This window comes from Sciurus carolinensis, unplaced genomic scaffold (genome assembly GCF_902686445.1).
Source record: "Sciurus carolinensis unplaced genomic scaffold, mSciCar1.2, whole genome shotgun sequence".
Taxonomy (NCBI): domain Eukaryota; kingdom Metazoa; phylum Chordata; class Mammalia; order Rodentia; family Sciuridae; genus Sciurus; species Sciurus carolinensis.
Genome location: NW_025920138.1, coordinates 253,270 through 269,104, shown reverse-complemented (window position 1 = coordinate 269,104; position 15,835 = coordinate 253,270). Strand labels below are relative to the sequence as shown.

Below are 15,835 nucleotides of genomic sequence, written 5' to 3'. Positions count from 1 at the left end.
ATGAGTGTACCTTTCTCCCCACATCCTCAGCAACACCTGTTGTTGCTTGTATTCTTGATAATCACCATTCTAATTGGAATCTTAGGGTGGTTTTGATTTGCTGGGTAGGAATTGCTAAATGTATACTGTCCAGGAGGTAGGTGTTAAAAACTGATTGAGCTATTTTTATAACCAGTAATTTGCCAGGGTATGCAGCCCCATTCTCTCTGATACCTGAGACTTTACATACAGTCACCAAGTCCAATGCCATATATAAATGTGCTGACCCAGATCAGATTGTTTTTTAAGTGAGTAAGTGCCTGTGTTTGATTGACATACTGGAATTTTATAATCAATCTATAAACTTTAGTAGTATAGAGGATACATCTATTTAAGCTGATTTCTCTAATAAATGAACTATTAAAATGAAAACAAAATTTTGTTCTATTTATTATATTTATTTTGAGAGACACTATTGACAAAATTGATAGATGCTTCAAATTGAACAATGAACTGAAATTGATAAAACAACTCAAAATGGAAAAGTCATTGTCATTAAAATGATATAATTTCTTGTTGTTTTTCTTTTACTATTCTAGACCAGTTGCTTTTCTACTTACAAGAGCTTATGCTAATACCAAAGTATATCTTGATATCTGTAAGACTAATTTTTCCATATTTGCTTTTGTAGCTGTTTCTATACCAAATTCTACATGGGTTAACTTATTGCCACAGAAGAATGGTGTTGCATCGAGACTTGAAACCACATAACCTTCTCATTAATAGAAAAAGGGGATTTAAAGCTACCAAAATTTGGTATGGCATGATTAAATGATTAAAGGTGGTTAGGTATAAAAGAACAACCATTTTCATAATGTGTTATCACTTTCATGTGAGTTTGGAAATTTTCTCTGAGACCACTGAACAATATTTGACAGAATTTTGTGGGTGGTTTATGTTGGTTGTTAGCAAAAAATACTAAAGGCATGGGTTCACAGGTATCGCCCATGGACCCCAGGTTTCTGATACCCTTTCAGGGAGTGTCCAGAGGTAAAAATATATTTACAGAAGAGCACTAAATGTTATTTTATTTTTTCCCTGTGTTAATATTTGGACTGTTGAGCCAGAAGCAATAAGAATAAAACTCCTCTTTCCTGGTATACCTTCAGACAGTGCCACCAAACTGTATCATGGTATTCTTCACCTCTGCACATTCTTAGAGAAAAAATATCAGTTACACTTAAAATATTTTGACAAGCAGTAAAATGCATTAATTTCATTAAATTTCCATCCTTGAGTAAGTGAATAGTATTTTTGGGTTGTATATGTATGATCAAATGGGAATTATATAAAAACACATGAATTGCACACAGAATTATTACAGTTATTGCAAGGAAAAGTTTTTGGGTGATTATTTGGCTACAAGCTGAACTAGCCCCCCCTACTTTTTTAAGGAGCATTATTTTTATCTAGAAAAAATGACCAACAGACAAACTACGGTTATTCAGACTTAGATATTTGGCAGATTTTTCTTGATATTAATGAATTAAGCTTGTCACTTCAAGGAAATCAACTGTAGGTATTTCTTACCAATACTATAATTCAGGTTTACAAACACAAATTAGATTTTGAATTTTTGGATCTGCTACTTTAATTTAATGACTTCCCACTACTTAGAATCTTTACTGATGAGGTCAGTTGTGATATTCACAAACAGAGGAAATTTAATAAAATTTTGAATAAATATATATATTTAACTCAAGAATAAAAATTTTTCCAATTATCAGTACCTCATATTATAGAATCATGCATGGTAAAAGATTCATTTAAAGTACAAGATGAACCAGTGAATTTTTACAAAAGTATGAATAGTTTATGGATATAATTTAAGTTACCATATAACCTTGAAGAAAGAACTTAATGTAATTCTGATATATCAAAGAACACTATCTACAATAATGAAAAAATACTATTAAGTGTTTCTCCTCTTTTATAACTTCATATCCGTGAGATTTGATTTTCTTCATAAAACTATATATATTATAATATGTTGTGATATGGAGTAAAGCAACATATCACAACAGAGAAAGCAAAATCAAAATATAGAATACAGCTGTCTTCTATCAAAATAGACTGTAAACAATTTATTAAAATGCTAAAAAAGATCATTCTTAACTAAGTTTTTTAGAAAAAATTTTTCATAAACATTTTATTTATGCTAACATAAGAGGTTTTTTAAATTTATTTTTATTGTAAACAAATGGGATACATGTTTCTGTTTGTACATGGAGTAACAGCATACCATTTGTGGAATCATACATTTACATAGGGTAATGATATTTGATTCATTCTGTTATTTTTTCCTTCCCCCACCCCTCCCTCTTTTTCCTCTATACAGTCCCTCCTTCCTCCATTCTTGCCCCACTCCCACCCCCCATTATGTGTCATCATCTGCTTATCAGGGAGATCATTTGTCCTTTGTTTTTTTTAGATTGGCTTATCTCACTTAGCATGATATTCTCCAATTTCATCCATTTGCCTACAAATGCCATAATTTTATTATTCTTTGTAGCTGAGTAATATTCCATTATATATATATATATATATATATATATATATATATATATATCACAGTTTCTTTATCCATTTATCAATTGAAGGACATCTAGGTTGGTTCCACAACCTAGCTATTGTAAACTGAGTAGTTATGAACATTGATGTGGCTGTATCTCTGTAGTATGTTGATTTTAAGTACTTTGGGTATAGGCCAAGGAGTGAGATAACTGGGTCAAAAGGTGGGTCCTTTCCAAGTTTTCTAATGTATCTCCACACTGCTTTCCAGAGTGTCTGCACTAATTTGCATCTCCACCAGCAATGTATGAGTGTACCTTTTTCCCCACATCCATGATAGATGTTTTTAATGCATAACTAAATATTTTAATTTTTCTCATATTTTATGGCAAACATCAGCACTAATCTATATAAGTAAAAAATACTTGGGATCCTTAATAATTTTTAAGAACTTAAAATGAGTTTCAAGACCCAAGAATTTAAAATCCACCTCTGAAAGGGGGTCCCTTTATTTGCTTGCCACCATGACTGCATTTATTATATGCTTAGTAATTTAATTGGTAGTTATTTACTTATATCATTTTAGGTAATCTGATTTTAAGGGAATTGAAAGTAAAAAAAAAAACTAGATTTTTTTTTGTTTTCAGTAAATTGTTTCTACTAGAAGAAAAAACATTGTAGATTAGCTTTGAAATTTTAGTTACTCTCAGAATATTGTGATAGAACATAGGTTTTAAAAACCAATGCAGTTTTCTAAAATTGAATTTTTAACTTTTCACAAAGTATTACAATTGTTTCACTTTTGGAAAGTTTCAGTGAATTTATAAGTATGAGTATTTCAGCTTATTACTCAGTAATGGATTAAAAATTTACTTTTTAAATGATGAATTTGTCTTTGGCAATTTGGATACTTCTACTCACTTAGTATTTTGCTATTTGAAGCCTAAATTCCTATTTGTATTTCCTTCCTTAAAAAGAAAATGAGTGGGCCACCTATGTATAAACAAAAAATTAAGTTCTTTACATAAGCTCGCATAGATTATGCAGTCTTTTAAAAATAATTTATATTGTTTTTTCCCTTTTAATTGTCCCCACCCCTCCTTCTCTCTTCATCAAACTGCATTTACTGCTCTTTGGCCTAATCACAAAATGAATGGCTATGACAGAGAAACATTCATGAGTATTTGAAATGCCAAAGGAATGTCAAGGACCATCAAAAATCCACTTTTACCGGGGAATACTCTGAGTGCTTTAAATTTTGCCTTAACTTCTTTAAAGGAAACAAAGAAAATTTTATCTTCTTACAGACCAGTAAGAAATTCTGATTACTGCCAGGTGCACTAAAGCATGCCTGCAATCCCAGTTGTTTGGGAAACAGAGACAGAATGATTGCAAATGCAAGAACAGTCTCAGAATGTTAGCAAAGCCCTTAAACAATTTAGCAAGATCCTGACTCAAAATAATAACACACTTGTAAAGTTGCCTTGGGTTTAATCTCCAATACCAAAAAAAGAAGAAAAGAAAAAAACAAAAGAGAGAGAAAAGAAATTCTGATTTCCATGCAATAATAAAATCAACTTTGTTGCTTTTGTTATTTATTTATTTTATTGCATAGTAAATATACTTGGGGCTTCAAGTAAGTGAGGGTCAATTCAGTTAAAGTTTTTATACTGTAAGTTGTTCTTGATCCTTCTGAAAATTCTACCCTTTTTTCATGACCAGTGAAAGTCAGAGGTCTAGGAATTACCATATAGTCATTTTCATTAATGATAAAAATTAGCTTGTGTAGAATTGATACCCCCATTTACTGGTGATGAGTTCTGCTCCTTCTAATGTTGAAGTTTGAATACTAGAGAAGCATGCAAAGGCAAGCATATTAAGCAGGTTTTATTTAAAGGGAATAATACAGAATTCTCTGGGGATGGAGAAGGGGGCCACGAATGATGTTCTAAAGTTCCAAGAAGTGAGTGCACCCTACATCTTTTATAGGTTAAGGTCTCTTTTGTTCTTCAGTTCTCTCCCCCCTTATCTCTCCTTCCTGCCTAGTGACTAGGCCTGGTTTTGCAGGTGAGATGTAATATGTGAGAAGCTGATGGGGCAGGGGGAGGGCCACAATGATTCAGCCAGGCAAGGACTCAGGAGGCATTAATTATCAGCTCCTTGCCTGCAGTCCTTGATAAGGGCAGGTAAATTTGGTAATCAATGAGCTCAGAAGATCCTTAACATTCCATTCTCCCAGGGGCAGTCTCCACCTTCCAGAGGCAGATAGCTTTCATGGCCTTCATTTTTTCAATTTGACCAGATCTCCTATTTCTACACTAACTGCCTGACTCCAATTCTAGCTTCAGAATCATGTGACATTGAGTTAGTTGAGATTGAGAGATTGTATATTTCATTTCATACCAATACAAAAATTCTGATTGTAGACCAGGAACCTATTTGTACAAGGATGCTAGTTCATGATCTTCTCAGGAGTAGGAGAGTAAAGTATTGGGGCAACTACAACTGGCAACTTGCAAAGCTATAGGATAAGCAAATTTATAGCTCTGTACTTTACCTCCTTATAACTCAGTCTTAGCATCTGAAAGATAAATCAGAAAGCTACCTTCCATCATATTAATTACCAAAAATTATAGAAAATAATTTACTGTACTCATTTCTCAAAGTTGTGAGATTAATAGTTAAATTGTTAATAAATAAAATTGTGTCAGCATTGTTCCAGTTACTGTTAGCCATGATTTAACTTTCTGGTATTGCTTATGCAATTTTTATGCAATGTAATAATGTATTGATTTAAGTTTTTTGATAATATTTTATATTTTAATCAGATATATAAAGTTCAGTGTCATATGAAGTTACATTTAATAGTAATCACAGCCTAAAAAATTCTATTGTTTGAAATAAAATATATGGTAAAAAGAAGTTTATTTTCTTAATCTACCTTTCAAAAGTGCTCCTTCAAGTGATCAGGATTTAGAGGCTTAGAGATGATAATAACACTAGTGCTAATGACAGATAAATTGGAAACTCTAGTCTTCATTTCTGGATAATTAGTGTATTCCATATTAAATTGACAAAGAAATGGCAAATATTTTGCATCATTTATAGCAAATAATAATACTCAAAAGCAATGAGTTCTCTTTTAGTCTAAACTTATCCATGTAACAAGAAGAATACACAATACATTGTAATTTCTATTCCATGGAAAACTTTTCTGAATGGATTTCTGCAGGGAAATTGTCAGTAAAACTCAACTGGATTGTAGACTAATGACTTCAGGATATTTAATAAAAAAGTGGTATAGCAATAAATGTTAGAATTAGGTTAAAGGCGACAAAACCTTATAACTCTGGCAAGTAAAATTGTATATCTCAGTGTCACTGACCTATTTTGGATTGATTTGATTTCAGTTAGAAAATAATTTTGGCACTATGACTGATGGATAAAAGGAAAACATCTTTAGCTTAGATTAAGATAAACTAAACATCTACACCTTATACCACATACATTCAGCAAATAAAAGTAGGTAAAAATGTGTGGCCTCATAATTACTGTATTTAGATGAATTATATAATGATATCCTGACCCAAGACCACATGTAGTCAGCAGAATTCATAAAACCAATTTTGTTGAAGTTTCAATAAACCATGGAGTAGCCATCTCAGTATCCCTGTGAATGGAGTCATGGTGAGGATAGGAACTAAGAAATACTCTATATTATTAATGGATTTCAGTATATTTTTTTGTTTTCTTTTCCCTAGAAAGGACTAGTGAGATCAATGTCAGTTCCCACAAGACTTACTCAAGTGATGTTGTCACACTATGTTATCAGCCACCTGATGTGCTTCTTGGTTCTGCAGAGTACTCAACACAGATTGACAAGTGGTAAATATATACAGATACAAACTTACTACATTTATAATTTTGAGATCATAGCTGATAACACAGGGAGTACTAATAGTCATCTTTAAAAAGTTGTTATTTTAAAGAGCCACAGCATAAACAGTGAATAAGAGATCTGGCATGGTATCAAGATTATCTATGTTTAAATATCAATTTCATCATCCAAATCACTGGCCTGTGCCTTAGATTCCACATTTAAGTAAATAGGAATATTTCACAATAACTACTTTAATTTTCTGTACATAATGTTAAGACCAAATTAATTAACACATTAAAAAAACTTAGAAAATATTGATTGACACAGTAATTGAAAGCAAAATTATTTTATTATTATTTAATATTCATTAAAATCTACCAATTTTAAGTTGTTCTAAAAACAATAATCAAAATATCATAACCAGAAAAAGTAAGCTCTGACAAAAATTTAGAACAACACTTATACATGATAAGTAACTTATAAATAGTTGCTGTCAATTACTGAAATTATGTCATCTAATGAAATAAAAGATAGACTTAGGGACCTGACTCATCTTGCAAACAGTAGTGAATATGGTGTGTTCTCCAGTGTCAACCAAGGGGGCAGGGCCATACCATCCCAGGTAGTGTTAAGAAAGGGGGTATATGGGGGAGAGATGCTTGTGCATATTTAAGCATAAAAGGGCATTTTGTAAATCTGATTAAGTTGAACTATTTTATGCATAAACTGGACTAAACAAATCTGTTCCCTTCTTGAGTAGATATACCTGTAACAATTTATTTTCAATGTTTGTTTCTTCACAAACTGAATGAATTCCTACCCTACCTACAAGAATACATTATAAAATGTGTGACTAGCAATTCTCTGTGACCCTTTCTGGCACTGTAGAGGTACTGAAACTGTCAGTCTGGGTCTCCTTTTTCTATTATTTTCTTCTGCCTCTCCTCCTCTACATGCACACCAGTCATCCTGTATCAGACAGAGATGGAGACATTTTTGATCTCACCAATGAAAGCCAGAGTTAGGTCAGCCTGGAAGTGAGATTGGGGAGACTAGTAACCTCTGTCACCAAACCTGGTGGTTCACATTCTCCTTCAAAAAAATAGCCTAAAGGAAGAACAATGGTTCAAGTTTTTTTCTTCTTCATCACTTCTCCTTTCTCAGTACAGAGCAGTTGATAGAATTTAAGATTCAAATGATCAAGGGATCATTCTCAAACACATTCCACTCTCTCAAACTCAACCTCAATAATTATATGTACTCCATTACATATATGTATTTAAAGTGTTTTTTGATGTGCCATATTTAAGGGTAGGTGACAAGATACATTTCCAAACTTGTTTCCATATGGAAAAAGTAAAGTTTGGGTCATTCCAAGTAAATCGAAGAAAAACAACATAATAACTCTAAACACCTCTCATCACAAAGTATTTATTCCACAAAAATATTATCACAGTAAAAATGATCCATATATGAAAGTGAATGAAGATTGCAATCACAGATAAGACATGTACAGAGACCAATGCTCAGTTTGTATAGTTCTAAAAGACTTCAGCCATAGCACTTTAACACTGATCAAGCAAACATTAAAAGAAGGTGGGTGTTTGCTGCCCTTTGGAGCCTATTTGGACTAATGTACTTATTTTAAGAACACACACAACATGAGGCAGCACTCTGAGAATTATTCTCCATTTCTACAGTTGTCCCTGCATAGAGCATTTTCATCTATCAAAAATTTTAATATCCCATATCTAGTAAGTGCATCTAGAGTGTAGTTAAAGTATTTTGAGGAAGAAAGATACCAATAATAATATTTCTGTTCATTTGAATATTTCCAATCAGCATTTAATTTTAAACATATATTAAATTTTTAGTTGAAATTCTTGCCCATTGACTTGTTAGTTTCTCTGTAAGAATCTTGTGTTTTGTATGTGTTCTTTTATTCTACAGTTTTTTTAAAAAAATTAGTTGTCAATAGACCTCTTTTTTATTTATTTATATGTGGTGCTGAACCCAGTGCCTCACACATGCTAGGGAAGTGCTCTACTTCCATACGGAGTTATACACTGAGTTATAACCATAGTCCTTATTCTACAATTTTTAAAGATATTTCTTTTCCTAACTGTTTTGAACAAGTAGTTATTTACAGGTAGACCTCGGGAAAATGAAATTGGAATGCCCATCACTGTTCTACCTTCAATGAGTTCAGTGGCCCTAGACAACACGCAGCTTATTTTGCAAACTTGTCCTATTCAAGAAACAGGTGGAGGGAAGCATTTCCAAAGTCCCCTTTTAGCTTCTAGCCCACACATTTCACTTTCAGTAATTTCCAGTTCCCTGAACCAGCTCCTTTTATTTTAGTAAAGACTTAACTTCTATGAGAGAGTACCAGTAGTGTCTGTTTGTGGATTTTGGAGCCAATCCCATAACTTTGCAGTTACAGCATACTGGAGTTGTTGATTTTTTTTTTCTAAAAACCTGTGTCTCCACAAAAGAGAGAAGCTTGATTCCAATTGAAAATCTGAATTTCTAACTAAACCTAATTTTAGTTTCTGAAAATTCAAGTAATATGCTTTCAGAAAGTTCAATTTTTAGCCTTTTCATAATCCTTGCCATTTAATGCCTGGTTTGGATCAGCTATTTAGTCACATTCCAAGTTGGTTTCTGTTACTTTGTAGTTAAAGATTTCAGTTAACCTAATCTTCAATGGGTACTTTCAAGTTCATTTATCTACTTTGGAACATTCCTGCTTCATATATAGGTTTGGTGCCACTGTAATGGTGCCTCATAGTTTTTTTTTTTTTCTTTTACAGAACAGAAAATGTTTTATCACTCTTCTAAACTACACTACGCAAAGGAATCCCTTTGTTGTATCTGCAGTTAGTTCCACAGTGATGTGATTCCTGAAGAATTTTTGCCAGGTTTTCTTCCAATGTTACCATCAAGTTAGTAAAATATAAAGCAGTTTGTCATGTCTCAGTTTCCATAAGCAATGCCTTCATTACCTAGTTTGATATTTATATTATAGTACATTTTTTGATCCTTCAAAAATTGTGACTATCCTCACTAAAGTCCTAAAAAATCACTTCATTTTTGTTTGAGTTCATCACCAGTGACTTTCAAAATATTAGATTTTTAAATGTTAATTATGGTTGCAGGTATTTAGAGAAACCCAACTTCTATTGATACAGTAAATATATCAGGTAGGTGTGATTTTTTTATAGGAAGAATCAGGACTTATCTTTTGAAATAATATGCTCAACTGGAAAGTATAGCAGTCTGGATGCTATGGACTGGTGACTATCCATTTCAGATTTTTGTTAGGGAGGAGAAAAGATATGAATATTTATGTGGCTTCAAAGTTTAAAAAATGCTCTTCAGAATATTTTCTTTTATGAATGTTTATTGTCTAAATATGGCTTACTTTACTCTTATAAAAATGTTATGTGGATATTACATTTATTAACTTTAATTCAAAAGAGATTCTTAGGCAATTCTTTTACAAATGAAAGCTGAAAGGAAAAAGTGATATGAATATGCTTTCATATTTTACCCATTGGGAAAAATAATAAAATTTTACTAGGGAGTTCTTTGGTAGTAATTTTTGTCTTTCAAATATTTTCTCTTAATACCAAAAATATACAAGTCTTTTTCAAAATTGAATGCAAAGGAAGGCAAAGCTGGTTATAGTGTGTATACAAGTATAGTTCAGCATATGCAGAATTAAAGAGGAAAAAGGTTCACATCCTTACTAGTTCCACTGAAAACATTAAGAAAATTTCTTCACTGTCAACAGTGTTCAATGCTTAAGAGCGGAGAGCAGATAAAAACAAAAACATTAAAATTCACTTAATGCAAAATGGATTTTCATATATACTTGAATATATAAAAACAGCTTTTACAATGCCAACAAAAATGTAGACAATCCATTTTCTGAAAAGTGCAAACCAAATGGACAGAAGGTTTTACAATATCCTTTTTTTAATGATTCACACAACATTACCCTATGTAAATTTATGATTATGCAAATGGTATGCCTTTACTCCATGTACAAACAGAGAAACAACATGTATCCCATTTGTTTTCAAGAAAAAAAAAAAAAAAACCTTCTTTTGACACAGGTAAACTAGCCCAGGGGAACAAACTTGATCAGTTAGTGAGGCTTTAATTTTAGCCAGACTGCATCAGAATTTTTTGAGGTCAAAGAAAGCAGTACTGGAGAAGCAGCTCTTTCCAGACGTGATTGGCACTGACATGTGACTATTAAGCAGTGTGGGAAACTGAAGGGGGGCAAGAAAATTAAAATAATGATTACAAATTCCCTGGGAAAAAATGGGGTTTCTTACATTTCCAAACAGACCATAGTAGTTTGGCTCTCTCATCACCACTGTGATGGATCGATTTCCAATCCATTTTATAGAATGATTTACAGATGACATTTGCAAGATTCCTTAGAGCAAAGAAGAATGAAGCCCATATAAAGTACTTAATTGTTCTATATGACAGACTACTAGAAAAGGTACATAATTTAGATGTTACTAAAGCATATTAAAATACTGTTTTTAAAAGGTTCTAGGCTATCTAGGAATGCCGATCTGCTTTAAATATTGAGAAAAAATATTTAAATCAAACTCTCCATAAATCCATAATTTCTAATACTATATTTTGGAATTTGTCTTCAGTTTTCCAAAGCACTACAAAGATGTTTCTCAGTAAACTAAAAATGAGGATTGTTTATCTTAAAATATTTAGAAGAAATATCTCCTCTAGAGTTAAAAATGTATTTTTAAAATATTTTTATTCATTCTACTTAGTTACACATGACAGCAGAATGCATTTAATTTTATTGTGCACAAATAGTTTATTTTTTTTGTTTTAGTTGTCAATGGACCTTTATTTGTTCATGTGTGGTATTGAGAATTGAACCCAGTGCCCCAAACATGCTATACAAGCCCTCTACAACTGAACTCTAAATCCCAGCTCCTGAAAAAATATTTTCAATGATAAATATATCAAATTTATTAGAAAGATGACTAAGAAAAAAAACTTAGTCTAGAGTTATTTTCTGTATTTCTAACAACTAAGATGAAAAATAGCAAGATTAAAAGGTGTACATTTTAGTGACAAATGTCAGTTCTGAAGTAAATTCATCATCTGTGCTCCCAACTGAAAACTATGAAGTAAAGGCCTCCTGTTAATATCTGACTGCATCTAGATGTTTTATTGCCTAGGATCATATGTGTCAAAATGATTTCCTACACTGTCATGTAGCTTAATTCCTATTTAGTTCAGAGTAAGTTTAAATATCAAACTTCAGGACTAAATATCAAATTACAAAACCTGGAACCTGTGAGAAGAACAGTAAATATCTGTGGAACAAGTAAATATATTTTTACACCTTTCAGATTATTTTAGTACATTATTTATGTCTGTGCTTTCTTGCTTATCAAGAGTTGTCATTTCAATTGATCTTGGGGTTACAAATGAGGAGGCATTTAAAGTTCTGATTACATAAAAGTCATAGCTAATAAGCAGCAACACCTAATTTTAAGCTCTGACTAGAATTTATCTGTACTAAACTGCCCAATGTCTTACTTTGGCAAGGGTTAGAGACTGTCTTAATTACTGGTTCAATTTATTCAGTGGTTAATGGTATTTTCAATGTTCTATTTTCTTTTCTGGTACTTTAAAATTTTAATTTTTTCTAAAATGTTATCTACCTCAACTCTGTTTTCAAATTCTTCATATATACATTTTAGTCTTTTATTTATGCTTTCAACCACTATTCCCATTGACTTAGAGTCAGCAATGGAGGAGAGCAGTCCTTGAATTTTCATTGTTAGAAGTTTTTTAATATTATGTTTGGGGTTTTTGTCCATGTTGTTGATATTTTTAATAGAATCCCCTTTCTGGGACTAGGGTTGTGGTTCAGAGGTACAGTGCTTGCCTAGCATGTGTGAGGCACTGGGTTTGATTCTCAGCACCACATATAAATAAATGAATAAAATAAAGGTCCATTAACATCTAAAAAATATTTTTTAAACATGAATTCCCTTTGGTTTCATTAGTCTAGTCTGTTGTTCTAAAAAGATCACTGACTTCTGCCTCTAATTCTTTATTTGGGTACACTTAATTGTCACAGTTCTCATTTAGCCTAGTTTTACTGGCATGTTTCTCAGTTCTTTTTATTAGCTCTTCACTACAGCCTCCAGTTTTTCCTTCACATAATAAGTGTTTAATAGAAATTGTAGTGATAAAAGTACTAATTAAATGATTATAAGAGATCCTACAGGTGGTCCAAAATTAACTAACTTTGGGGACATATGTCTGCCAGAAGTCCCAGTCAAAGCTGAAGCTCAGTGCTCCAGGTCAGACCACACTTGTTTCTGGACTTTATTCCCTCCCATTTCCTGTCCTTCAGCATCTAATCTGTAGAGTATGAATGGTCAAATCAACCCTGTGGCATCAGAAGGATGTTTGGGATGGCTGACCTGAGATAACCTGGGGCAACTTTAAGAAACCAATAGAAAAATGCACTTGATAGAAAGGCAGATCAGTTCCTGACTGAGGGCAGTATGTTGTGTGGGGTGTGAGGGATGGGAGGCAGGGGAGAGGGATCATGGTCCTTTTTATGTTGCAGCATAGACCAGACTTTTGTCCTCGGTCTACTTTTCTCCATAGCCATACCTGAACCTGACAACCGTTTTCATTTTTGGCATTCCCAGTCACTGCTTCTTTTCCAAGAGAACTCCTCTTCTCTGATGCTCTAAGTCAGTGAGAGCAGTGGTTGGGAATGCAAACTAAATTTTAATCAGGCTGTGACACTGAGTAGTGTGTAATCTTGGGTAACTGGGCAATATTTCTGTGCCTTAGTTTCCTCAACATTAAACTAGAACTACTGCTAGCATTAAATGAAAAGCCATGATGAGTCGCCCAGACTGGCACACAGTAGCAAGTCTTCAATTCATATTAGTTATTGTTACTAAAATATTGCCAGTCTCATAGTCAATCAGTTTGCCTCTTCCTCATTTTCACTACCTGCTTATTTCTCAAACCAAACTCAAGTTCTCCTCAATCTTGCCTCTGAAATGTCTTCAAAATTGATTCCTATGTCCACTCTCCCTTAAGTGTTTGAAGTACTGTAAAATTTTCTCCTTTCTGTTCCTTCCACTTTCTATTGAGTTCTTCCTTCACATGGATATCACTCTTGAAGGTGTAAAAACACATTAAGGTGGAACTCTTCAAGACCCACCTCCTTTTCAGAATTCATATATCACCAGGTTTCTTCCTGAATAGGATTTCCCTCTCCAAGTTAGGCAGATCTATTAAGTTCTGAAATATGCTTTGCTCTCTATCAAAATCCTGTCCCTTCTCCAGCTCAGCTCAGGCAGCACTTCTTCCTCAGAATCTGTCCACTCCCTGGATGCAAAGAACCACTCATTCCCTGTGCACTTTTTTTACTCACCTATTACTTCACATGTTGTATATCTCTTACAGTTCCTACTTAAGAACATTGCAGATATTTGATGGCTTAGATTTGTCAAACTAAAAATTTCAGCAATCTCAAGTGCAAATTTAAACTAGCTCCACTGAGTTTCAACATGTATCTGTACCTAATGGATGCATTAAAATTTGATAAAATTCTATTCAAAAGGTTAGAATGGAACAGACATGTAAGCTCAAAATGCCAAATTATCCAATTAAAAAAGACATTTCACTTTATTTGTAAATTTGGTTCCTTGACATTCAACACTTAGCACCGGGTCTTTGGCATCTCTCTCTTTATTAAATATATCTCAGTTCAAAAGACTACCTCTTCCAGAAATCCTAGTGCCTTTTCTCCTTATTTGGAATTCTTTAATATCTGCTATAGCCTGCTATAATGATTGTAGATGAATGAACAGTTAATATACATGAGTGATTGTGTACAGAAAATCCTCAGCTCTGTCAGTTGTCACTCTCAGGTTTCCAGCCTACCTTTGCAAATATCACAATAGGAAGCCTATAAGCATACTTTAAATTTGTTGTAGATCAAGTCTATTTTGTTTCCTTTACCAGTACATTAATAGCATATGTGGAAGAGGTTTGTTATTTTGAAAGGAGTTTACTCTTATAAGTTTAGTGCAAATGTAATCATAATCTAAATGGTGAAAATCCATCAATTGCAATGTCTAGTTTCAGAAAATCTTCCTCCTCGTATCATATTTTTTGTTTATCATTTTAAAAATTGCTCTGTTCAAATATCTTTTTCATTGGGAGAATAATAATATTTTAAAAGGTGCAAAATTATTTTCCCTTAGATTCATGATCCAACCAAAAAGAGAGAGCCCAAGGCCATATAACCCATCAGTCATTGAGACTGGGTTGTATTTATTTTGGGGGGAGGCTGCACTTTTTTTTTACTGTCAATAAGAAATTTCCTTGTTTAAAAAAATCCAAATGCTGGCATTGTCCAGAAAAAAATAACAGTTTTATTTATAATTCTGCTGAAACTTGTTCACTGAATCATTTTTTACTTGCATTAATGCTTTTCATCCCCACATTTATATTAAAAATTTACACACAAATGAAAATGAAAAAACAGTCAATACCTGATTTCTGTTCCCTATTTTTCCACTCATAATCATATACTTAGGTACATTTTGACCCCATGGGAAAAAATATCTAATGTTCAGAACTACCAATAACAGGAAGAAGGGAAAAAAATTTTTTGAGAATAAAATGTTTCTCATCATAGTGAATTCATAAGCATGTTCTCCATGTATGTGGCGTGCTAGTTGTATGTCTTTTGGCATAAATGTTATGTGTTTGGCATGGTCAGCACACAGGTTGTTGTCTTCAAAAAGGCCAACCAGATAGGCCTCACTTGCCTCCTGCAAAGAACCAATAGCTGTGCTCTGGAAGTGCAGATATGTTTTGAAGTCCTGAGCAATTTCTTGCACCAGACACTGGAAGGGGTGTTTGCAAATCAGAAGTTCAGTGGACTTCTGATAATTTCTAATTTCACAAAGTGCCACAGTACCAAGCCTGTAATGATGAGGTTTCTTCACCCTCCAGTAGAGGGTGCACTCTTGCGAGTGGCTTTTGTAGCCAGTTGTTTCCTGGGTGCTTTACCATGGTTGATTTTCAGGCAGTCTGCTTTGTACAAGTCATGGTAGAAAGATCTCCTTACTTACCCCCACTTCTCCTTTAGCTCAAGCTCAGCGAGCTAGAGGCGGCATTGGTGTTAGAGAGTGATGGCCATGCAGCAGTGACTGTGAACACAATTTGGGGACTGCACTTTGAATGTCACCAAGAGAAATCCAGGACTATTTGGTAAAACTACAATTGAAACTCTCAAGCAAGTAGTCTTTAAATGCAGTAATAAAGCCAGGTACAGTGAAACAGGGCAATAATTCTAATAAC

General features: G+C 33.2%; 1 pseudogene; it reads left to right on the top strand.

The window, feature by feature from the left end:
• The window catches only part of LOC124974226 (cyclin-dependent kinase 17-like), a 47,050-nt pseudogene extending 40,611 nt beyond the window's left edge, over positions 1-6,439 (top strand).
• The last annotated feature ends 9,396 nt before the right edge of the window (positions 6,440-15,835 follow it).